The 26,665-nt window shown below is 40.5% G+C and overlaps 1 long non-coding RNA gene across 1 annotated transcript; it reads right to left on the reverse strand.

Annotated features, from left to right (window-relative positions):
• Positions 1 to 25,875, reverse strand: LOC112059085 (uncharacterized). The gene is made up of 3 exons (XR_002888300.3): positions 25,633 to 25,875; positions 16,766 to 16,862; positions 1 to 4,669 (listed from the first exon to the last, which is right to left on the reverse strand). It is a non-coding gene; the product is annotated as an uncharacterized LOC112059085 (long non-coding RNA).
• Positions 25,876 to 26,665: the final 790 nt, after the last annotated feature.

A 26,665-nucleotide genomic window follows, 5' to 3' on the forward strand; every position in this document is an offset into this window, starting at 1 on the left:
TTTTAAAATTCTGCATATTTTATTTGTCAAAATAACACTATATAATCACTCCCGTTTCAATTATTTTGGTAATTTATTTCAAAATACCTGTCAGCAAGTATGTCAACAATACAAACAACAGCCCCTCTCCCCACAGAGCCCAGCTGCGGGGCACCCTCCAGACACTAGCACCCCCCTCGCTACAGAGCCCAGCCACAGCCTGGACTCCCGCCCCTCCAGAACCTTTACTTCACCTACCCTCTTTACTGTCCCATGGGGGGACATGGTGTGGAGGGGCCCTGCCCTTCCCCACCCTTTGCCAGAGCTGGCTGGGTCTCCCAGGCCCTCTCCCATCCCTGGGTGAATGAGGATAGAAGAGCATGCAGCCTCCAGTCCGCCAGGCTGGGCGCTCTGCTCACTGTCAGTTGGGCTCTACAGAGTCCAGCAGCCCCAAGTGGTGACCAGAAATTCTGCAGGGAAAACAGGGAATCCTGAAAAATTCTGCATTGTGCAGTAGTGCAGAATTTCCCCAGGAGTAAAATAGGACATACACAAAATCACACCAAACCAGTATACTGAGAGATGGGAATAAATTGATTAAAGAAGTAGAAACATTGGAAGTTTCAGCTCATGGAGGTTCCATCAGGTTCTTCTATTTTGGGGCTGGTAGAACTGGCTTAGCTCCTTCTGTACAAGAGCCTGGTAGTCCATTCCCTCAAATCAGTGGAATACACTAAAGGTAAAAGGATTCCATGCCGAGGTTCTTTGCTGTCACATTTCTACATCTTCACCATCCACCACCAGCTTCTGTTATGGACCGGAATGTAGGCAGGTTTACCTAGTACTGAGAGTAGGAGTCAGGTCTAGGGGGCAGAGCAGGTGTCCAGTTGGGGAAGCCAAGGGGCGGCACCAGAGTCAACTGCCAGTTACCAGAGCCAGCGGTCAAACCAGAGTCAGAATCAGGAATTGAAGCTGAGGGTCAGATCCATGGTCAGATGCCAAATGCTAGAACCAAGAGTCAGAGTCAGAGGCCAGGCTTGGAGCCAGGACTGGTAACTAAGGATTGGAGCCAAGATGTAAGGGCAGGAACTGGAGGAGAGCCAAGCATCAAGCATGGAACAGAAGCACAGTTGGAACAGGAGGGAAGGCAGGGGTTAAGCAGGAGCCAGGAACAAAACAGGAATAAAAACAGAGTTGGGTGCAGGATGCAACCACCACGGGAAACCACCTTATTGCTTAGACAAACTTCTGGTTCCTCCTCCTGCGTGAAATGGCGTAGCTGGACCAATCAGTGGAGCCAGGCCATCCTGGAATTACAGTGTCCATAGGCCAGACCAGGGGGGACATGATGCCCTTCTCCACATGAGACCTGATCCTGTATGCCTCACACAGACAAAACTCCCACAGACTCCACAGGACCAGAGGCAAAATCAAGAGTGACGTCTCTGTTTCAGGACGGTTTAGTAAGGAAGCATAGCAATAATCTTCACAAAAGGTTTTAGTTTAAACATGCGTCTTCTTAATTTTAACCTGATCAGCACAAATGATTAACTGCAGAACAATCCTGCACTCAAATGTTATCAGTCGGCATTCAATTCTTGTGTATGATGGCTACACAGTGTAATAAAATTCAAGGACAAAATCTCAACCTAGATAAATTGTTGTAGCTCAGTTCAAGTCAATAGAGCAACGACAATTTACAGCAGCTGAGGATCTGGCTCCATAACTTGAACTTCTTATACTTTATCTGTCCATATTCTCATGGCTGTGCTTTCTCTTCTAATTCACAGTAAAGCCCAGTACAATCAACAAAAATAACTTATTATTTATTAATTGTGTTGTGGAAGTGCCTAGGCTAGGGACCTCAGTTAGAAAGCAGGGATCATTTTGTGTGTGTGTGTGTGTGTGTGTGTGTGTGTGTGTGTAAAAATGAAAAGATGCTCCCAAGGGTTTACAGTCTAGTTCGTTTTTTTTTAAAGTTGCTCTAATCATGCTATTGAGACATACTTTAATAATTCAACCATCACAATCTGAAATGAACATTCTCTCTCTCTCTGTTTTCTAAAAACATGAGGGACGGAGTCTTCTCTAAATTCTAAGAGGGGAATTTCATGAAACTCGATATCAATTGTTCTTGTCCCTATCCTCTTTTCAATCAAGGCCAACCTAGGTCCATTTGAACTGATGACCTAAAGGTGAAAGATTCCATGTCCCATTTCCAATTCATTGAACCATTTGTTCTCGAAGGGTGCATTATAATGAATGTCATTTTAGTAACAATAACAATATTTTATGCTTTATATTTTATGTAGTACTTTGAGTGGTCCCAAATCATTCACAAATTTGAAAAAGAAATAACCAGATATATAAGGATTACTCAGATCACCCGCACTGCAATGCAGCCATACCTCGGGTGCAAAGCAGGAGCAGTTTAACAGTGTAGATTAAATAACAGTGGTGTTCATTGGAGGAACAAAAAATATTGCATTAAGTAAAACTAAGGGAGGATTCAGGTACTGCCATACTGGAGCAGTCCCTGTATCTGGTCTAGTACCCTGTCTCTGACAGCAGTGAACAGCAGATGCTTCAGAAGAAGGAAAAAGAAACCCTCAGTAGGCAGATGTGAGATAATCTGCCCTCCATAAAGGACTCATCCTGATACCAAAAAGTTAGAGATTGATTTAAAACCAGAAACATAAAGTTTTATCTCCCTTTCAATATTCTTTTTGTTAGTGCAGTTGGAATTCGACCAGAACACGTGGGTTAACTAAAGAGGAAAAGTGCCAAGAAATCTTAATTACCACAAGTGAGCGGACCTAGGATTTAATCTGAAACATGGAACTTCTGGTGCTCTGTTGCATCATTACATTATAGTACCAGTTCCAGCAATCTTATGCTTCCAAACAGCATTCTGAAACAATCCGTTCAAATGTTCTGTTTTTTAAAACAATGTTGATTCAATAGGAGCAGGGCCAGCTCCAGCATTTCTGCCACCCCAAGCAAAAAAAAAAAAAAAGCCGCGATCGCAATTGTGACCGGCGGCGGCAATTGGGGGGGAAAAAAAAAAAGCCGTGATCGGCGGCGGCAGTTCGGTGGCAGGTCCTTCGCTCCTAGAGGGAGTGAGGGACCTGCCGCCCCCAAATTGCCGCACATGACGCCCCTCTCCCTTGGCCGCCCCAAGCACCTGCTTGTTAAGCTGGTGCCTGGAGCCGGCCCTGAATAGGAGTGATAGCAAGGACAAAGCAGTCTGGTCCATTTTATTTGTAACATTCTTCCATTAAACTTCTGCTGCTCCCTATGTACTTTAACCATGGGAAAAGTAAAAATTCACACAGATTTATCTTTCAGTTCTTGAAAAATTGTGGGCTTAACTAATCAGCAGCTAAAATGTTGGATGACTACATTGAAAATGTTAGGGCAAGCTGCATATTTGGCATTGTCTAGTTTGTTTGTTTGTTCAACAATAGGATCTCTAAGCATAGCACAATTGCTGCTCCATCCGAACACAGAATACTGCATACATCACATTTCACAGGCTGCCAATGCTACCAGAACCAAACAATACAGGATTAAATCGGTATGTGGTAAATGAAAAGCTATATAGTAACCCCAGAGGCCAGGAAAGCAGAATTGGGTTATAATTAGGCCTGCACTCTTATGTAAGTAGAGTTGTCACAAAGGGGTAATAAATGAGGTTTACTATCCAGACTCATATTGAATTGCAATATGTTGGTAGCAGGAAAAAAAACCTCACCTGATAGAAAAATCTTTCTGGGCAAGGAGTGTGGGTGAGGGTGGAGAGTTACTTCCCTCTTATAGGAAGTTGTTTTCCAGAAACTAGCCTCTGACTAGAAACTGTGCCTTGTTTCCCAGGCCCTGCTTTCTTCTCACTCTTGAACACAAAAGCCAGATCAATCCTCAAATACAGTGTAATAATTTAAGTTCTGTGCACCTCTGAGCATCTGAAAAAATACGTAGGTATGTATACACTGCTACTAGCATGTTGTATTTTCTAGGGGGGTGGAAATCCAGTAATCACACAACCATCTTGCAAATAGGATTTATTTTGTATTTTTGTTTTTAATGCAATAAATAAATGGAGTCAAGTTATTACACTAAGCTCTGATTGCTCTGACAATTTGAGAGTCATAGATCTTCTGGATAAATATTTTAAACTTCAAGCAAATCTATGTCGTGTTCCAGAGTAGCCTGGAGAGTGGCAAAATACATATTTGCAGATTGCACGTCAGCATTATGTCATCAGAAATAATGATAATACACGTAATCTATTTTCTGTGCCAAAATGTATACAGCCACACTGTCAAGGCTGGTAAACATACATTTTGAACAATTTCATCTTCTTGTATCTGTCTGTGAATCTATTGAATTCTTTATGGATCTGATCCAAACTCCACTGAAGTGAATGGACAGACTCTTTATCAAATGCAATGGGCTTTGCATCAGGCCTTACAGGTGTCCGTGTTTTCAGCACAAATCCAGATTCAGTGAATTTAAGTGATGCCTTTATTTGTTGTTGGAAAATAAAGGCATTGAGGGTGTGGTGAAAAAGCAGGAAAATGGGATTAAGCTAAAGATAAAAGGGGAAGGGAGAAGGTAGGCTTGAAGAGCCAGATGGACATTTCCATTCTGAAAATGTCTGATATTCATATCTTCTAATGCTCTCTTTGCCCTAAAAAATAAAAATAAATAAAAGTTAGCTGACTAGCATTAACCCTCCAATAAACAAACGGTGCATTATGGAAATGAATAATACTGCTAAGGAGAGAGTTGTCAGTTTCAGACTGATAAGGAATTATTCTCTGTAAAAGCAGTGGTGATAAAAATTATTCTAAATAGCTATATTTTTAAAAATCCTTTAAAAACAAACTCTTTGACATTTATTTTACACAATATAAAAGGTAAAAAATAGAAATACTGTCCTGGATATTATGGTACAATTGGGTGACATGCATATACTGGCTAATGCTAAATTCAGTAGTTTATTGTATTTAAAAAGGATATATGGTGATGACTATAGAATAAACTCTGCATGCCAGATCCTTAGCTGGTGTAAACTTCAGTGTACAACTTCAATGGCGCTACGCTGATTTGTACAAACTGAAGATCATGCCCAACATTTTTAGAGTAGTTTCATTTTATTTGTACCGATGTATAACAGCAGTGTGATAAATTCATCCCTAGTGTGACATGACTAACTTAAAAGAGATTGTGCAGAAAGATATGTGAGAGAATTAGGTACTTCCCAGACTATTTTACTGCTAAAAATATATTTGAAGCCACCTAAAAACTGTTCCACACATTTGGGTGTAGATTTAAGTGAGTTTTTCTACTTTTAAAAATGCTTGATTAAACATGCTAAGATATATTAGCATTAGGGCTCCCTGCCTGTGAGCATCATTCCCTGGGCATTGCTTTTGCTTATTGCAATACAAGGCACGTAATGTCAATCATGATGAGTTTTGAATCATTGATGCAGATTCACAGTTGAATTACTGCATTTAACAAAACCACTAAAGTCCTGCTTTACTCAGCTACTGATTTTCTAATAGAAAATTACTATGATGTTTTTCCTATTTTTTTTTCATATATCAAATGATAAAAAAAAGGAGATGCATGTTTCCAGCATAAGAAATTAGGAGCACTGAACTGAAAATGTGCCCTGATTGTCTGATCTAGAGGAAGCCATTAACAAAATTAAAACGGCACTATTTCTCACATAAAAACTAAACTAACAACAAGCTAAAATAAATGTAGAACATTACGGGGGAAAAAAATTGTGCTGGTTTCATAGTCTTTTGATAAATATCACAGCCTTTGCATTTATATTCTTGGTAAACTAGCAATAAACTGTTCACTCTAGACATTATTTCAGTCCAACAAGTTCAGATCTGGAGCCAAACTTTCCTAGTGTCAGGGTGTCCCAATGTAGGAGCTTATGTCAGGATTTTGGAAAAGATGAACCCAATCTGCAAAGTTCCAGCTATGGCTCTAGAGCCATGTGCAGCTCCTTGGGTCTTTGTAAGTAGCTCTGATCTGGCTTCATCCAGCACTGTCTAACACAGGGTTACGCGGGGAATGCTAAGCAAATAGATGAGTCAACAGCCTTCCATGTAACAGGAAAATTGAATGTTGAGTGTGGGTGGGTGGAGAATAGAATAAAAGAAAAGAGAGAGAAGAAATGCCCCTTTTTCTTTCTAGTATACCAAAGAGGAGGAGAGAAGACAAATACCCTTGTCCTTTCCAGCCCACAGGAAAGTGCAGGAAGAAGAGATATCAGACAGAGTTCAACGGAGTTGCAAAGAGTCACCAAATAATCAATATAATGTCTTGTATGAGGCAGTCTCTGTTGTGTGATGTTGTTTCATAATGAGGAAATACCACACCACTATCATCATCTTGGAATGTCAAGATGTTGTCCCATGATTCTTTGGAGAGTCACTGCAACACCTTTAATGGTAAAGTCTTTCCCAAGGTTTTCAGTTTGAGCTTTATACTCATAAACAAACCAGGGAAATACAACCTAGATGGAGCTACTATAAGGTGGGTGCATAACTGGTTGGAAAACCATTCCCAGAGAGTAGTTATCAGCAGTTCACAGTCAAGTTGGAAGGGCATATCAAGTGGGGTCCTGCAGGGATCAGTTCTGGGTCCAGTTCTGTTCAATATCTTCATCAGTTACTCAGATAATGGCATAGAGAGTACACTTATAAAGTTTGTGGATGATACCAAGCTGGGAGGGGTTGCAAGTGCTTTGGAAGATAAGATTAAAATTCAAAATGACATGGACAAACTAGAGAAATGATCTGAAGTAAACAGGATGAAATTCAATAATGCAAAGTACTCCACTTAGGAAGGAACAATCCGTTGCACGCATACAAAATGGGAAATGACTGCCTAGGAAGGAGTACTGTGGAAAGGATCTGGGGGTCATAGTGAATCACAAGCTAAATCTTAGTCAACAGCGTAATACTGTTGCAAAAAAGCGAACATCATTCTGGGCTGTATTAGCAGGAGTGTTGTAAGCAAGACACAAGAAATCATTCTTCCATTCTACTCCAGGCTGATTAGGCCTCAACTGAAGTCTTGTGTCTAGTTCTGGGTGCCACATTTCTGGAAAGATGTGGACAAATAGGAGAAAGTCCAGAGAAGAGCGACAAAAATGATTAAAGGTCTAGAAAACATGACCTCTGAGGGAAGATTGAAAAAAATTGGGTTTGTTTAGTCTGGAGAAGAGATGACTGAGAGGGGACATGATAACGGTTTTCAAATACATAAAAGGTTTTTACAAGGAGAAGGGAGGTAAATTGTTCTTGTTAACCTTTGAGTATAGGACAAGGAGCAATGGGCTTAAATTACAGCAAGGGTGGTTTAGGCTGGACATTAGGGAAAGCTTTCTAACTGTGACGCTGGTTAAGCACTGGGATAAATTGCCTAGGGAGATTGTGGAATCTCTGTCATTGAGGATTTTTAAGAGTAGGTTAGACAAACACTTGTCAGGAATTGTCTAGATAATACTTAGTCCTGTCATAAGTTCAGGGGACTGGACTAGATGACCTCTCAAGGAAACCTTCCAATCCTGCAATTCTATGATTCTATGATTCCTTGTGCTAGATGCTACTTCTGCTCATTTCCCCCACATACTCAGTGCCCAACACTGCATTCCTTGTGTATCCAAAACTTCCCTTGACAGAAGGAAAGAGGAAGAAAGAAGAATGATTTAAAGTACCCAGAACAAACAGCTCTTTTAAATTCTTTCAAAATATATATTATATTTAGGGCCTAACCAAATTCATGGTCTATTTTGGTCAATTTCACAGTCATAGGATTTTAAAAATAATAAATGTCATGATTTCAGCTCTTTAAATCTGAAATTTCACAGTGTTGTAATTGTGGAGTCCTGACCCAAAAAGGAGCTGTGGTGGGGGGTCACAAGGTTGCAGTACTGCTACCCTTCCTTCTGCGCTGCTGCTGGCAGTGGTGCTGCCTTCAGAGCTGAGCAGCTGGAGAGCAGCAGCTGCTGTCTGGGAGCCCAGCTCTGAATGCAGAGCTGCCGCCAGTAGCAGCGCGGAAGTAAGGGTGGCATGGTATGGTATTGCCACCCTTACTTCTGTGCTGCTGCTGGCGGAGCACTGCCTTCAGAGTGGGGCTCCTGGCCGTCAGCCACTGCTCTCCAGACATGCGGCTCTGAGAGCAACACAGAAGGATGGCAATACCGCGATCCCCCCTAAAATAACCTTGTGACCCCCCCCTGCAACTCCTTCTCCCAACTCCCACAGAAAACACCAGATTTCACGGGGAGAGGCCAGATTTCATGTTCCATGACATGTTTTTCATGGCCGTTAATTTTGTAGGGTCCTAATTATATTCTAAAGAGCTGGTAAAGTTAAGGAATTATTTTCTGGGTGACAGTATGGTACAAAGAAAATTATGGGCCAGATTCTCCTCCCACAGTGGTAGGAGTAACTACATAAAAATGGTGTGAGAGAAGAGTTAAGCTTGGGAAATATAAGAGTTCACTACTGCAGTAGGAGAGACTTCTTAAAAACTAAATTGTTCTTTTTGTGCTTTGACGTCTGCGTCTTTTGAGTTGTAGCTAATATCATCAGCATAGAATTTTCAATCACAATGTATTTTATTTATTCCAGCCTGAGAGCAGTTTATCAAGGGTGGATCTCTTATCATTTATACTGTGTCCAGTTTTGGGCCCCACACTACAAGAAGGATGTGGAAAAATTGGAAAGAGTCCAACGGAGGGCAACAAAAATGATTAGGGGTCTGGAGCACATGACTTATGAGGAGAGGCTGAGGGAACTGGGATTGTTTAGTTTCAGAGTAGCAGCCGTGTTAGTCTGTATCCGCAAAAAGAAGAACAGGAGGACTTGTGGCACCTTAGAGACTAACAAATTTATTAGAGCATAAGCTTTCGTGGACTACAGCCCACTTCTTCGGATGATATGCATCCGAAGAAGTGGGCTGTAGTCCACGAAAGCTTATGCTCTAATAAATTTGTTAGTCTCTAAGGTGCCACAAGTCCTCCTGTTCTTCTTTTTTTGGGATTGTTTAGTCTCCAGAAGAGAAGAATGAGGGGGGATTTGATAGCAGCCTTCAACTACCTGAAGGGGGGTTCCAAAGAAGATGGAGCTCGGCTGTTCTCAGTGGTGGCAGATGACAGAACAAGGAGCAATGGTCCCAAGTTGCAGTGGGGGAGGTCCAGGTTGGATATTAGGAAAAACTATTTCACTAGGAGGGTGGTGAAACACTGGAATGCGTTACCTAGGGAGGTGGTGGAGTCTCCTTCCTTGGAGGTTTTTAAGGCCCGGCTTGACAAAGCCCTGGCTGGGATGATTTAGTTGGGAATTGGTCCTGCTTTGAGCAGGGGGTTGGACTAGATGACCTCTTGAGGTCCCTTCCAACCCTGATATTCTATGATTCTATGATTCTATGAAATGTTAGCGCCTAACAAAGAAAAAGTCTGACTTGTCTAAAATGTAAAGAAAAGCTACAAAGATGAATGTTTGTTACTGTAAAATATTTTCATATTGCATAAGTTTGAGAGCTGGACAAAATTTAGCAGATATTTTAAATAGGATGTATTAATTATAAAGACACTATGTGTTAAGAGAAATGACACTGGATGAACTATCATTGGTGTAATGGTCTGTATGGAATATAAACTTTACAGAATTACAAAATGACCAAGCCAAAATGAGGGAAGTGGATGCAAGAGACCTCTTTCTCCTCCATTGTCCACTGACTTAATGAATTTACTCTGGATTTACAATGGTATAAGGGAAGAATCAGGCCCCAGGGGCCAGCTCCTCAGGTGGTGCAAATTGTCATAATGCAATTAAAGTCAACAGAGCTATGCCAATTTATACCACCTGAGGAACTGGCTCCAGGTGTCCAGAAAAGGAAGAGGAAAACTGAATGCACCAGGTATTCAGAAATGAGAGGAGAGAAGGAGATGATAAAATCAGACTTAATGTACCATCCCAGGGACTCCAGTGGAGGATGTGATAATCTGAAAATGTTTTAAGAATAAATTATATTATTTTTGTAATCCTGTTAAATCTTCTGTCCTAAATTGTGCATCTGTTCATATTTTAAATGAAATGTATACAAATTAGACTAAATCCGCAGCATAAACTGTGCACAGCTCAGAAATATTAGCTCCCCCCGGCCTCCATGATCACTTTTCCTGTTACTTACTCAAACAGCAAAAATTATCTGATGCACAGTCCATTGAGGGAAAACATACCCTCTACATTTAGATCCATCCACAAGCCTATATAAGATCTTAATTCACAAAGAAGGGAAAATTGGGTCAATAACAACTAAAAATAGATACAATACTAACAAAGATATCTGATTTTTTTCTCACATACTGTCTATTACTGTTTTTTCTGTCGTCTGCTTAGATTATAGGCTCTTCAGAGTAGAGACTTTGACTTGTTTGTATAGCACTGAGCACAAGAAGGCCTTGATCCTGAGTGCGATGTTTTGGGGCTAATGGACTATTATCTATTTATTAATTGCACATGTCCGTAGACCCTTACGGGTGCTGTTATACAGGACATATGCCTGTATATGCATCTATAGGCCAGTAAAGAAATTTAGCTGGCATGGCCTCCGCTCATCTTAAAGGCGATGATCTAAACTAAAAGTGTTTAGTGATTATTTATTTATGAATTTAAAAAATGTCAGGCAGTAAAGAAGTGATATGAGTGAAATAATACACCACATTTTCAATATGCTTGTAATGTTAAACAAAACCATTTTTTCCTATAAGAAAAATATTGAGAGAAACAAAGCTTGGTAATAAATTGAAGTGAGGTTTGTGATGCAAGAGCTGTTATTTTTTTTAACTCATCTGATCCATCTATATTCAAGGTATGTTGATTCCATAACTAATTTACTAGTGGAATGAAGTTTTCATTAAGTGCAGCTTCATACAGGAGTTATTTGATGTTCTAAAATGGAAAAGAGTGGTATATAACTTAACGGCAAAGGTATATGTCAATTCTATGCCAATTGTGTGGAAGTGGAATGTCTTCCAATGATATATGTAGCTAGGGCATCACTGCAGAGACAGTGAAACCCAATGAACCATGCAGTCAAACACTGTAAAGCTGTAATTATTAGGGAATGATATGATAAGAGCAAAAATTCAGGATCTACCTAGAATAAGGAATGTTCCATAAAAGAATCAAATATTATTCTTACAAGTTAAATGTGGTAAATAATTAATTTTGAGCCTTTAGGACTCAATTCTTATAGCTTTTAGGACTCTAGTGTTAATCTACCCTCTTTTTCTGTGCCTACATAATCACAGGCACAGATAATTGCAGGCACAGTTAATGTCACATGAATATCTTGGTACCTATCTGTGCACATAAATCAGGTTCTTAGACATATTCGTGACATTAAATATACCCACAAGTAATTGCAAGAACAAAATTTCTTTATGAATTTTCTGTGGCCAGAAATTGCAAGTGCAAATGGAAGGCCAATATTTAAAATAGTATTTTAAATGATATGATAATATTTATCTTGAGGAATCAAAATATTCATGATAATCAAATCATAATACCAAAATGAAGGTCTTCCAAATTAAAGTTATGGCCAATGCAAAGAAGTTGTAATTAACTTAATTTCCTCTGCTATAAAACAAATTCAAAGAAACTTCTGCAAAACATAGGTGGTATGATACCAGGAAATTCCTGACCACCAAAATATCAAACAGATCTGGATCTAATTGAAAGGGGTCCAACAACAGACAGGTTTTTGGAAAGGGTTAAGGTTACCATCTGGAACAGAGTTCCCCTGAGTAGAGCTGAGATAAATGAAAACATACTCTTAAATGACTTCTTAAATCTGTTTGACCCTTTTCTAGTTCTTCAGGAAGGGTAGGAAGTTAGGAAAGACTCTTTCTTGTTTTGGAATTCAATTAACTTGGGTTTGAATAGGGCTGATTCTTTCATGGTTCATAAGCAAAACACACTAGAACTGAGATGAATAATATGACCATATTGACATTAGCTGTGATGGAATGTTTGTTGTTAAGAAATAGTAATTAGGCTGAAAATGTTAAAAACGTGGTTTTGTGCCTCCCCACTCCCCCTTCTTTTGTGTCACACACATGACTTATCCTGCTATTGTTGCTGACCATTTTACACTTGGCATAAATCTGCTTGCATGTCTTTTGTTTAATATTTTTATTGTATAGGCGATTTGTGTGTAGTGTTAATGACCCAACCTTGCAAAGAGCCGAGTGCTTCCCTGAGTGGTGCTCAACATCTTGAAATCCCATTGAAGTCAATGGGAACTGTAAGCCTTCAGCATCTCTCAGAAACCAGCATCAGGATCATGCCCTAAATTTGGCCTGTTTTAAGCATTTTTAGGTTGCATAATTACCAGGGGAGGAGATTATATGACTTTCACAAATGTATCTGGTTGGGAAAGACAGGCTGCTCTGCGGCAATGATAAAGTGGGTTCTTGCAGTTCCTGCTTAATAATACATAATAATACATTTTTATTTATAGAGCACACAGTGCTCAAAGGCCTCTGGGCACCTAACACAACAGAATCTATAACAAAATATAGAGATATACCTTAAACAAAACCAAGGACGAAATGGCCTGATAAATAAATACTAAAGCCAGTGTAAAAATGATTTTAAAAAAATACCCAACCCTTTCTGCAATCCATCCCCAGAGATGCAATAACTAAACCAAAACACCTCAGAAACATAAAGCTAAAAAGGATACAAAATGTCTTGGGGCTCACCCAAAAACAGGGCCGGCTCTAGCATTTCTGCCGCCCCAAGCAAAAAAAAAAAGCCGCGATCGCAATCGCGACCCCGGTGGCGGCAATTGGGGGGGAAAAAAAGCCGCAATCGGCGGCGGCAGTTCGGCGGCAGGCCCTTCATTCCTAGAGGGAGTGAGGGACCTGCCACCCCCGAATTGCCGCACATGCCGCTCCTCTCCCTTGGCCGCCCCAAGCACCTGCTTGTTAAGATGGTGCCTGGAGCCAGCCTTGCCCAAAAAGATGTCACAAATGTGGTTTGTGGTGAAAAAAGCAAGAGTGTGCCAGAGTCACTGACCCTAGTAGATTATACGACTGGTTCACCAATTTCATATCCATGATGGCACGAGAGAAAGTTCCTCAGAATGCAATGCTCCTACATTATTTAAGGCTTTAAAAATAAAACTTTGCTACACAGTCCTTTCCTGGGAATTCTTGTAGATGTGCTCAGGGTCATGACTTTTTTAGGTAAGATCTAAGGGGTATGTGTCCAGAAAGATGTCCATAGCTTAAGTGGAAATTCCAGCTGAAAAATGTTGAATATTTGACAAATAGATTTTGGAAAGGGCCTGTTGCTCCACTGCTTCTTGGGGGCAACAAAGCAGCAGAGGCTAGTAGAAATCAACAGAGACCAGTAGATGCCAATAGTGGCAAGCTATAGGATCTTAATGGAATCTACTGCAATCTCCGCAAGGAAGGCTCTTTCTCAATGGCTCTATTGTGACCAGCTAGTTCAAGGGAATTCAAGGGGAGGCAAGGGCACAAAAAAGCTTGTCTTCTCTTGCACTCTTTGGTTGAACAGCAGTCCACGGCTTTCCATAAGCACAGTTCCAGGTACGTCCTAATCTCTCCTCCAGCACAAGCCACACCAAAGGGAGCAGGGGAGAGACAAGGAACAGCCATGATACCACCATCCCTCCTTACCATGGAGCATTGACTCTGTTTTCCCCCACCAAAAAATGATCTTGCTCTATCAAGGGATAAATTTGTGTACTAGGTACATCATTGTTAAAAGATATTACCTCACCCACCTGGCTACTCAGTACTGGGTGTACACACACACACACACACACACACATGGAAAACCAAGAAAGCATGTAAGTACAAATGTTTGAACAGTGAAGTAAATGTACAAATATTTGCAAGAGATAGAGATGTTATCCTGCTCAGTGCTTTTTAGCAATATTATTTGGAAGCATATTTATAGGGTTTTTTAAAAATAATTTTCTCTAATAAACCAACTTTTAACTAAGATACCATGAACTGGATTGTTGTGATTACTCTGCTGGGGATAACAACTGTTGGAAGTACCCAAGGCCTTTCATGGCCTATCCTCACCCTACCTATCCTCTGTCTTTCACTGTCGAGATTGTCAGCTCCTGTCTCTGATCAGCCAATGATGCCAGCCTCCATCTCCCACTTATTACATTTTCAAGTAAGCACCTTCATGTTTTCTTTCATTCTTCTTATCATGCTTGAGAGAAACTCCCCATAAACATCCACAAAGCCACTTCATTATTCATCTTCAAATCCCTTCTCAAAATTCTCCTTTGTAAGGATGCCTAAAACTTGACAGTGTCTAGGCTGCTGATGTGCAGAGACCACTCCCTATCAAGCTGACCAATATTGTCTCATTGTTTTCTTCTATTCCCCAATTGGTCTGTCTGTATCCATCTGTTGTCTCTTTTCTTGTACTTGGCTTGTAAACTCTTTGCAGCAGGGACTGTCTTTTTGTTCTACGTTTGTACAGCACCTAGCACCATGGGGTCCAGGTCCATAACTGAGGTTCCTAGGTGCTATGATAATAGAAATAATAAATAATAATAAGAGAATGGAATCTCTGATTTCAAAATGAGAATAGAGACAATTGCTTGAGCATTGGGTCAAAAGCAAGGGAACTGTGATGCTCATTCCCAAAGACGCTGTAAGAAGCTAGCACAGGCCAGTGTAGACACAAGGAAAGCTTAATGAGCCTGAGAAGGTGAGATGAGTTATGGGAGAAGATTGTGTCATGGCAGTACTTTACCTTCAATATATCTTTGCTGTATTTTGCAACATGTCATTAGTTAGAAAAGATCAGATTATACCCAAAGAAAACAAAGCACACCATTTTCTTCTGGTATAATTATTTTACTACAAGTTTTAAAATACTAGCTACTAGAGCTAGTAAAAAAATGTGTTTTAGTTTCCACTAAAAGTTTCAAAGCAAATGCAGACTCTTTTAATATAAATTGGGGGGGGGGTCAAGTTTTCCTAAAAAAACCCAAACCAGAAACATTTTTGGTGATTTGGTTTTCAAATAAAATAAATAATAATAAAAAGATCAGTTCAATTTGCTGAAAAAATCAATTAAAAACTGTAATTGTCTCATGAAAAATTCTGTTTAGCTCAAACCCCATTTTTCACTGGAAAAAAAAATCATGAAAAAATTTCCTAGCTTTAGCTGATATTTTTCCTAGATTGTTGTATGGGGTGAAAATTGTGACATGATGCCATGTGTGCATGTTCCGATGCAGTGCTGTCACTAAGGCCTTGATTTTGCAGTCAGATCTGTGTAGTCCAATTTCAGTATTACAGCATAAGTTATCATTTTATTTTGTGATCCAATGATATTGGCTTACAACTTTTCTGATCAAAATTAAGTTTAGTTTTTGCTTATTGTAGGACAGGACACAAAAACCTACATATTGAGTTTATCCCAATGATTTGGATGGCAACTCTACAATAAACTTTGTTTTATTAATGTGGACTGTATAAAAATTTTACGTATGTTAATAATTTCATAATAAGTTGTTTTTATACTCTTGCATTTTCTCTTTCTCATTCACACTCTTTCATACACATAGAAAATATGGACTAATGCTGTGTGGAGTGTTTTTTTATTGGGTCCATTGTTTATTATCCCATAAAAATTCCCTGCAATCCCAGTTAAAAATCCCATCTCTTGGATTCTTTTACTTATGGTATTAAGTCAAGTTTCTCCTTTATGCTGTGCTGCAGTATAAAAGTGTCTCTGGTATTTTATAGTCAGTTAAACAAAATGATTAAAACACAGTAATAAATGTTGAGTAGGAGGAAGGCACATGCAGGTCTAAGAGTCTCTGTGAGCTTGGATGCTACATTTACGATCATTGAAGACAAAATAGAAAGGCTAGTGCAGGAGGTGGAAGAGAATTTCTGGTGCCTTGGAGGAAGTGCAGCAACTGGGCTTCCCCTTGTGAGGGTGGCCCCAATGCTCTGCCCACTCCTCACACCTGCCTGTTCTGGGGCAGTGCAGCAAACCCTTTCTAGTATAGACAAAGCCTAAAGGAGTTGTACCATGTGAATCAATTAGATGTTGAGCCACTACTCACTCATTCACCTGCATGGGAGAAGCAACAGTGGTCCCACTGAGGCTGCTCACCCAGTCATGCAGTGAGCATGTCAATGGTCACTATCTGTGATATGGTTTGCCCATGTAAGGGGAGTGTTAGTTCTCAACTGAGTTCTAAGGCCTGGTCTACAATTAAAAAATTTGCCAGTGTAACTGGGTTGGGGGTGGGGGGAGATTCACACTCCACCTGACTATGACAGGAAAAATACTAGACACTGTTATATTAGCAAGAGTCCTTTTGCGTGTATATCTTATTTAGTTCAGGGAACTACTATAAGCTATACCAGCAAAAGTCTGAGTTTCCAAGTGCTATACCAGCAAATCCTTTCTAGAACAGACAAGGCCTAAGGACATTTTACTATATGAATCAATTAGATTTTAGGTCACTCTTCCGCTCATGTAAACAGACATAGCTCTATATCTGGCCATTTGACTTCTGCTGCAAAAAGTGCAAATATGCAAGTAACTTTACACATATGTAGTAATCAAATCCAGATTTGCCCATGGAGTAGGCTGACATAATACAGTGATGGACATGATATAAAAATATATGCAGAGGGAATGAGATAGGAAAGAAGGGTTTTTACCATTGAGCAAACAGTGTATTCTTCCCTTGAAAGAAGAGGCCAGATGATTTCAGTGGCAAATTGGAAATCTCTACATCCATATATATTCCCGGGATATCTGGTTCAGAAAATCAATAATACGTTGGCATTTAAAAACAAATCCTACTGAAAAAAATAAAAGTTACAATACTACAGTATCCAGGAGTCATTACTGAACTTTGCAGAAAAAACTAAAAACTTTGGAAGCCTTCATTTCTCAACTGCCTCCTTCACAATGGTATAATTCCCAGTGCATTGGATTATTTCACATTGAACATAAATTTCCTCCTGATTTTATTTGTCTTGCTGTGTCACTGTACCTTCCCTTAGCTTCAGAGACTCATTTGTCTGTGCAGTTCTAACATTATTTGTCCAGAACTATATATGTATATAAAGCAAATCTGAAACTCTTAATGCTACATCTTTGACTTGTATACGTAACTGGCATGAGTTGGTGCAGATGGTGTACTGTTGGTCTTTTCTTAGCTATTTTTTGTTTATATGGTTATTTATTCTTGATTAATTAAAAATATATATGAATATTTCATACATTTTTCTGCAAATGACTGAAATATTTAGGTTACACTGACATGACTTTAAAGTTGGTCTATGTAAATTGCATAGTTCCTGTAATTTACAATATTTTATTACTACTTTTATAAGATTACATTTTACTTGTAATACAGTACCTTCTAATGTAATAAGAACAGGAGTACTTGTGGCACCTTAGAGACTAACAAATTTATTAGAGCATAAGCTTTCGTGGACTACAGCCCACTTCTTCGGATGCATATGCTCTAATAAATTTGTTAGTCTCTAAGGTGCCACAAGTACTCCTGTTCTTTTTGCGGATACAGACTAACACGGCTGCTACTCTGAAACCTGTTCTAATGTAATAGAGTTGTCAAAATTCAGGGCAACTGCACCTGTATTACTCCTCCATAGTCCCTCAAAAGCACCCACTCTAGGCTCCTGGCTCCTCAGACCTCACTTATCTTGGGCAGAGATCTGTGTTTCTCTCCCTCTTTGCAAGGGTTTTCTAGGCTGCACAGTTGCCTGTCTACATTGTGACATTCCAAGCAATTCAGACTGCCTAAACAAGCCAGTGTCTGCACTTTGCTTTCTCTCCAGAGGCTATAAACAGCATAATTGCTCACAGTTATAAATTACCTCACAGCTCTTTATAAGCAAATACATTTTTTCTTAAGGTGAAAACATTACAGAGAAAACATATTAAAAATGATAAAAGAACCTACATGCTCACTAAAAAGCTCACTAGAGGTCCCCACCAACTCCAACCTTGGGCTCTGGTAGGTGTCAGTCCTTCAAAACCCCAAACTGGATTTTCTTTAGAAATTCATAACTGTCTTGGATTCTGACCAGAATCCAGGTTGGGCAGAGCAGCCATTTTGTTATACTCAGGCCTTTGATTTTGGCCTTCAGTAACAGGTAATCAGCAGACAAAAACCTCCCCTGAGAGTATAGCTTCAAAAGGCTGTTTTTTTGCAAAACCAGAGGTGGGGAATTTTCATTCACCTCCCTCTAGGAATTCCCAAGGAAAACCACTTAATTCTTTTTGTACCAAAAGTCCATTTTTGTCTGCACATTGTTCAACATAGTCCTTGGATCATATAGGCCTCACATCACATCTCCCCCAGAGAGGTTACTTACAATCCCAGCCCACAATCATACATAAACCATTAATTTAATACAATGGAACACAAAGACACTTAATTCTATAAGGTCTTCTGTATTAGACCTCTGATCATTGACTATTCTACAATAACTCTGTAACTCTTCATATCTCTGCTGTATGTTTGCTTTGCACAGGCAACCAATGTTGTTATTATTGAGCCTTTGTCAAATTCTATTATTGTCTGTGTTGTACAAGACACAACATGCCTCATCATCATATAGCATAAATCATAAGAACATAAAAACGACCATACTGGGTCAGACAAAAGGTCCATTTAGCCCAGTATCTTCTGACAGTGGCCAATGCCAGGTGCCCCAGTGAGATTGAACAGAACAGGTAATCATCAAGTGATCCATCCCCTGTCGCCCATTCCCAGCTTCTGGCAAACGGGCTAGGAACACCATCCCTTCCCATCCTGGCTAATAGCCATTGACAGACCTATTCTTCATGAATTTATCTAGTTCTTTTTTGAACCCTATTATAGTCTTGGCCTTCACAACATCCTCTGGCAAGGAGTTCCACAGGTTGACTGTATGTTGTGTGAAAAAATACTTCCTTTTGTTTGTTTTAAACCTGCTGCCTATTAATTTCATTTGGTGGCCTCTAGTTCTTGTGTTATGAGAAGCAGTAAATAACACTTCCTTATTTACTTTCATCACACCAGTCATCATTTTATAGACCTCTATCATATCCCCCCTTAGTCGTCTCTTTTCTGAACTGAAAAGTCCCAGTCTTATTAATCTCTCCTCATACGGGAGCTGTTCCATACCCCTAATCATTTTTGTTGCCCTTTTCTGAACCTTTTCCAATTCCAATATATCTTTTTAGAGATGGAACTACCACATCTGCACCAGTATTCAAGATGTGAGCATACCATGGATTTATATAGCGGCAAGATGATATTTTCTGTCTGTCTATCCCTTTCTTAATGATTCCCAACATTTTGTTTGCTTTTTTGACTGCAGCTGCACATTGAGTGGATGTTTTCAGAGAACTATTCACAATGACTCCACGATCTCTTTCTTGAGTGGTAACAGCTAATTTAGACTCCATCATTTTATATGTATAGTTGGGATTATGTTTTCCAATGTGCATTACTTTGCATTTATCAACACTGAATTTTTTTAGCTGCGCTTTTGTTGCCAGTCACTGGTTTTGTGAGATCCTTTTGTATCTCTTTGTAATCTGCTTGGGACTTAACTATCTTGAGTAGTTTTGTATCATCTGCAAATTTTGTCACCTCACTGTTTACCCCTTTTTCTGAAAATCAAAATACACTATATCCACTGGATCCCCCTTGTCCACATGCTTGTTGACCCCCTCAAAAAATTCTAGTAGATTGGTGAGGCATGATTTCCCTTTACAAAAACCATATTGACTCTTACCCAACAAATTATGTTCATCTATGTGTCTGACAATTTTGTTCTTTACTATAGTTTCAACCAGTTTGCCTGGTACTGAAGTCAGGCTTACTGGCCTGTAATTGCCAGGGTCACCTTTGGAGCCCTTTTTAAAAATTTGCGTCACATTAGCTATCCTCCAGTCATTTGGTACAGAAGTTGATTTAAATGATAGGTTACAGATGACAGTTAGTAGTCCTGCAATTTCACATTTGAGTTCCTTCAGAACTCTTGGGTGAATACCATCTGGTCCTGGTGACTTATTACTGTTTAGTTTATCAATTTTTTCCAAAACCTCCTCTAATGACACCTCAATCTGGGGCAGTTCCTCAGATTTGTCACCTAAAGAAAATGACTCAGGTTTGGGAATCTTCTTCACATCCTCAATCGTGAAGACCGATGCAAGGAATTCATTTAGTTTCTCCGCAATGGCCTTACCATCCTTGTGGGCTCCTTTAGCGTCTCAATCTTCCGGTGGCCGCACTGGTTGTTCAGCATACCTCCACTGAGTTTAGTAGAACTATGCAACTTTCACCAGCAACGGGCATGTTTACACTGCAAGTGGGACAGTGTCTCCCAGCCTGAGTAGACAGATTCACAGTTGCTGTGGTCAAACTAGCATGCTAAAAATAGCAGTGTAGACATTATGCCATGGGCAGCAGTTCAGGCTAGCTTCACAAGTCCAAACACATCCAGGACCTTGGGTCTGAGCTTGGACAGCAAGCCCAAGCAGCTGCCTGTAGCGCAACATCCATCCTGCTATTTTTAGCATGCTAGCTCGAGCAGCGCTAGTGTGAGGCTATCTACCCAGTCTGGGAGGCTTGCTCCCAACTGCAGTGTAGACATACCCAGAGAGTCTGACCCTTGTGTCTTGTAGAGGACATTGGAGTCAATGGAGCTATGCTGATTTACATCAAATGACAATCTGGTCTGAATCAAGACAGCCTCTTTGTTGGAAAGCTTAGAAAGACTAACAGAGAAAGGCAAGTTACATTGGCAGACCCAGAGGAAGCCTCAGTTTAGATCAGGGGTTCTCAAACTGAGGGTCAGGACCCCTCAGGGGGTCACAAGGTTATTACATGGGGGGTCGCGAGCTGTCAGCCTCCACCCTAAACCCCACTTCGCCTCCAGCATTTATAATGGTGTTAAATATATAAAAAAGTGTTTTTAATTTATAAGGGGAGGTCACACTCAAAGGCTTCCTATGTGAAAGGGGTCATCAGTACAAAAGTTTGAGAACCACAGGTTTAAATAATATTTATTTCCCCATCTTAAGTTGGTAATTTTAACATGTATTATGTTTGTGGACATTGTGGAAGAAATGTGGGATCCTAGGCCCTGATTTTGTAAAGCATCTAAGCACATGTTTAACTTAATGCAAATTTGGCCTGTTGATTTCAATGGGAAGTTAAGCCTAGGCTTAAATACTTTGTTGAATCATGGCCTGAACGAAGTAATGATGGGGGCAAGTTCTGGTCAAATACTTTCCATCAAAGCAGCTTTTTTTGTCTGAAAAGAAATTTTTGCAAGAAAAGACCAATTTCAATTAATGTGGGGTTTTTTTTGGAGGGCGGGGGGAGATTGTTGAATGTTTTTTGTGGGGGAATATTTTTTTCTCCACCCATTCTAGTGGAAGTCCTGGGACACAGAAAATGGGAATTTATTCCACCTGGAGTGTGCTGCATGGAAAAAGGAACTAGGATAGGAATGGGAGAAGTAAATTTAAAGGAAATCTAAGGTGGTGGCATCAGAATGGGAGAAGACGAAAAATGAGATACAGACCAGTGCAGAGTTCTGCTGGGCCCTGAACATGGGGATGAGAAGTTTAAACTTTACCTTGTGGGTGAACACATATCTATTTCTGTACCTATAGAATGATTTATTTATGGCAGATTCAAATATCTGGTTTGGCATTGTCCTCCTTCCAGTTTCATGATTTATAATAACATTCACATTAAATGGTTTTACAATAACAATATTAGCACTAACAATTAAAGGTATACTGTCAGGAATGAATTATTAGCCTTATGTGATGTAACAAAATGGCCTCTTGTTTCTGAATAACTCCAACTCTTCTATTGCTACATTTTATCAAAGAGATAGTCCAAATTATGGGCCTGATCCCACAGCTGTTATGCACATGAATAGTCTGACTGACCATAGACAAATATAAACCGGAATACTTGGCTAACGGGGTATATATTTTAAGTAAAAATGTGAGTGGTCATAAAGGTGTCAGAATGACAGCACTGGGGAAATGAAGTCTTTTCTTTAACCACATGAGACAGTTCAAGTTTCCTCACGTAGTTCAACAGCTTTTGTCTTCAAATCAGAAGGAACACCTCTGGGTAGAAATGGTGCTTCAGTCTTTTTGGTATTCACTAATTATGGGGTGTTAATGGTGTTTTAGGCCCCGTTTTTGCTGCCATAACATTTGACTACTGCAATCTGTGGTTTACTGCAAAAGTGGTTTACTCTGTAAGGGCCCAATTCAAATCCCATTAAAGTTAATGGGATTGGAGTTGGCAAGTCCTGTATTGATCAAAGAATCATGGTCAGCCTACTTGTATTCACAGGGAATTACCCAGCCACAGACAGATAGCCCTGGTCTACACTACAGATTTACTTTGGTATAAGTACATTGCTCAGGAATGTGAATAATCATAGTTATGCAGCCCTAAGCACCAGTGTAGACAGCACTGTACTGGTGGGAGAGTTTCTCCCACTTGACATAGCTACCACCTCTCGCAGTGGTGAATTAACTACGCCAACAGGAAAGCTCTCTCCCATTGGCATTGAGCGTCTTCATTAAAGTGCTACAGCAGTGCAGGTGCATCAGTGCAGCTTCGCCGATGCAGCGTTTTACATGTAGACCTGCCCATAGACTACACACGCATTAAGAAAGAAAATAAATAGAATTAATAAAAGGAAACTTCCATTTGGCTTTGAATATGGAAGACTCAAGATTCTGGACTTGTCTCACCAGCAAGCTTTCCCCACTAGCTCAGTATTTGGCAGCTTGAACACTCACATGGTTTAGGATTGTGAGCTTGAACACTGGACTTATTTCTTTCTCTTCCCACTGCCACTCATGCTTGGGAGAGTCTCCCCTGTTCAAGATGGCTGAAGCAGAAGGAGAACAAATTTTACCAATTTAAACCTATAGCCAGGAAGCCAATTGACCTCCAAATATATCAAGAGACTGATTAACTGCATCCAAGTGAGAATATTTAGTGGGTGGTTCTTGAAGTTTTACAATTGTTTACATTCTGAAAGCCAGTCCAGAGCAGAGTTTCAGGGGGGAGGGATAGCTCAGTGATTTGCGCATTGACCTGCTAAACCCACAGTTGTGAGCTCAATCCTTGAGGGGGCCATTTAGGGATCTGGGGCAAAAATCTGTCTGGAAATTAGTCCTGCTTTGAGCAGGGGGTTGGACTAGATGACCTCCTGAGGTCTCTTCCAACCCTGATATTCTATGATTCTATTCACAAAATGGTCAAAAAGAAAACTGTGGGTTTACCACAGACACCATATTGCATGCCAAATAATCAGAAAAGTGGATATTATCTTCATGTTTGGAGTTATCAATGCTTTTCTGAACCGATAGGACCATCTTATCATCTACTAATCAATACCATTTATTTCTGCTGCATTGCATATGTTTCTCATAAGGCTGTGTTATTCCTTCAGTACCTAAACAAAGCTATTCCATCTGATTATTGATAGTAGCAAGGATGCTTAAAGTATGCTGGATTTCAGTCTCCCACAGGATCTTGAACCCTCAAGCAAGTTAAAGATAGATATGAACTCGCCAAATCAGAGGTACTACAAGACCCAAGGATTTAGAAAGCCACAGATATTTTAGTAGGCAACAACACATTGCCCAGAACTGTAGTGCAGATGTGTTATTTGATATAATAGGAAGAGGAACTTTTAAAGAATTGTTTGCAAATAATGTTTGCAATGGGGGTAGGAGGAGTGTTAAATCGTATTCAATTGGACCTTTGGTAGCTCCCCAGAGGTCTTATCTGAAATGTTGTCATTTGGTTTATAGTTTGAGACTCTGAATCTATAACACAACTCAGTAACTGACCCTTTGACTTATAGTCTAGACAATTTAGTCTAGACATCTCTATTGTGTTGAAGAGATTCCGTTGATCCAGGCTCTCCTTTTTCCATGAATGCATCAGTGACTTCAGTTCTGTTCCCAGACTGTCTCCTAACTCTGTCTCCGTGTCGACATCCTCTTGCCTCTGATGGTCTTCCGATCTAGTGATATCTTTGTTCCCCTAAGGATAAAGTGCTGGAGCAGGAGGGTCCTGGAGTTTTTGTTTGTTTGTTTTGTTTTTAGGGACAAGGCAGCTGTTTGTCCTCAACAATGGTGCACGTAGATTTTAACTCTTACCAGTACAGCGACTCATGGGAGGGACACAAAGGGGGCACCAGCTGAAGGGGGGGGCATGTGACCTCCACATGTGACCCCCTCGTGACTCCTCCTCCTTGCCCCCATCCCGGGGCTCCCATGCTCTTCCTGTCTCCTCCCCATCCCACGTTATCTGAGTGGGGGGCCCTCTGTCCTCCTGCTGCACCAGCTCCCCCTGGAATTCCACTGCTCTTCCTTGCAGACAGGCCCGGATCCACTCCTGGATGCTGTCCAGTGCAGCAGAGCCTAGCACACTGGAGTCCTGACTGAGGACTCCTAGGTGCAATTATAATAACATAATAAATAATGATAATTATAATAATAATAGGTTGAGAATTATGACTGAAAATACTATCCTGCCTTGATACAACAGGTGGAGTGTAAAACTGGCTGTGAAACAGTTAATGGAATCATGTGGCTAAATCACTATGGAACATTTTGAAAATGTTCCTCTTTGTGTTAAGTTGCTACTCCTCTTATATTATGCACTGTGCAGACTCCTCGACCTGCAAACTTTTCATTAATTCCTTTGAGGGCCAGGCTCGGTTATTATCGACTCTACAATTTGGTTCATGGAAAATTCATTATTTTCACAGCTCTGTTCCTCTAGCAAGTATGGAAGTTGGTTTTGATAAAGATGTAAGCATATGATTTTCTTTGAAATACAACCTGCCTCTTGGTAGGCCAGAAGGTCTTCAGAGGAATTGAATTTTACTGCAGTTTGCTATCTGATGTGTGAGTGGAGAGCTCGAATTTATCGTTCATTAACTCTGTAAGAAAACTGTTTTAACGGGCACTAATTTGGGAAGGGGAACTTTTGCCTCTCACTGTTTACAAGTTACATTTTTGCAGGGATGGCTTAGCAAATGAATAAAAGACAGTAAAACAATCTTGTGATAATTTTACAGCAGATGAGTGCATAGTTACCTAGAGTTTACCCAGTTTATCACTCTGGGATTCTATTTACCCTCTATCTCCCCGCCGTATTTCAGCAGTCGCTGTAATTCTGATCCCCTCCCTGTATGTGTCTGAGATCACCCCTCTCAGTGTTTCAGGCTTGTGCTTTTACTTCACTGAGTTAAAATCCTGTGATTCTCCCACTCTTGTGTTACCCGGGGTTCTTTCAACCCAAAGCTCTTGGTAACTTTACTCTGTGCGAGGAGGTGTCAGGAAATAAATCAGGGGAGACACGGCCATCCGACCGATAGATGGCTGGCACAAACAGGACAACACAAGAGTGCTTTCACTTAAAGCTAAACTTCACTAGTCTCAAGCACTTACACACGTCCGCAACAAGATTAGTAAAACACCCCCAACACTTGATAATTACCAAGGCTGAGTGTGGCTTTCGAGTGACACAGCGACAGGCTTCCGGTGGCCACATTTTCCGTCTGCCGGTGGGGACCGCAAGATGTATCCAGAGGGAGAGTCCAAAAGAGTCCCCAAATGAGTCCAACTACCTCAGACTTTTCCCCTTATGTATACATTAGTAATAGAATGACATTTCCCTTAAAGAAAACTTGTTAAGCAAGCAGTTCCAATGGGCAAGCAAGAGGCTCCTTCTGATTATTGATTAACCAGGTGTGGGTTTTCCAGAGTTTGCAGCTCTGAGACCCCAACAGACATTCCTGCTCTTTTAAAATGCATGTATCAGCAACTTCAACGCAATTCTTATCAGGAAGGATGCGGGGTCAAGCTTCCCTTTCCGTAGCACCCAAAACCCCTTCCCCTCCTGCCTTGGTCAAGCTGAGATTGCTGAATGGCCAATTTGCAGCTTGCTGACTAAGTTGCTTTTTAACAATAAGCCATAGTGGTTTTAGGCACTTTATTGGTTTGCCAAAGTCACCCCGTACAGTTGGACCAGGATACTATGCTAGAGCCCCCCAGTGCCAACTGCTACTGCACCTCCTATTCTTCCCTCTGGGAGCTATGACCAGCTGTGAACATAGTGACCCAAAACCACAGTAATGGGTTCGTCACAGAGATCCCCTTGGGACTGTCACCTGATGTGCTGAAATTACCTCTGAGTCCATTTCCCTGCCAGACTGGGACTTCCAGAACCCTGTCTCATTGAGCCAGACACGCTCGCCTGCTGCAACACAGACCCAGGATCTGGTCCACACCCTCAAAGCTGCAGACTTAATTGAAAACAGCTCAGCAGGTTACCTGTTTCTAGCACCCAGACACCCAGTTCCTAATGGGATCCAAAACACAAATAAATCCATTTTACTCTGTATAAAGCTTATACAGGGTAAATTCATAAATTTTCTGCCCTCTATAACACTGATAGAGATTGATGCACAGCTGTTTGCTCCCCCAGGTATTAATCACTTACTCTGCATATATTAATAAACAAAAGTGAT

This window comes from Chrysemys picta, chromosome 3, assembly GCF_011386835.1.
Source record: "Chrysemys picta bellii isolate R12L10 chromosome 3, ASM1138683v2, whole genome shotgun sequence".
In the NCBI taxonomy this organism is placed as follows: domain Eukaryota; kingdom Metazoa; phylum Chordata; order Testudines; family Emydidae; genus Chrysemys; species Chrysemys picta.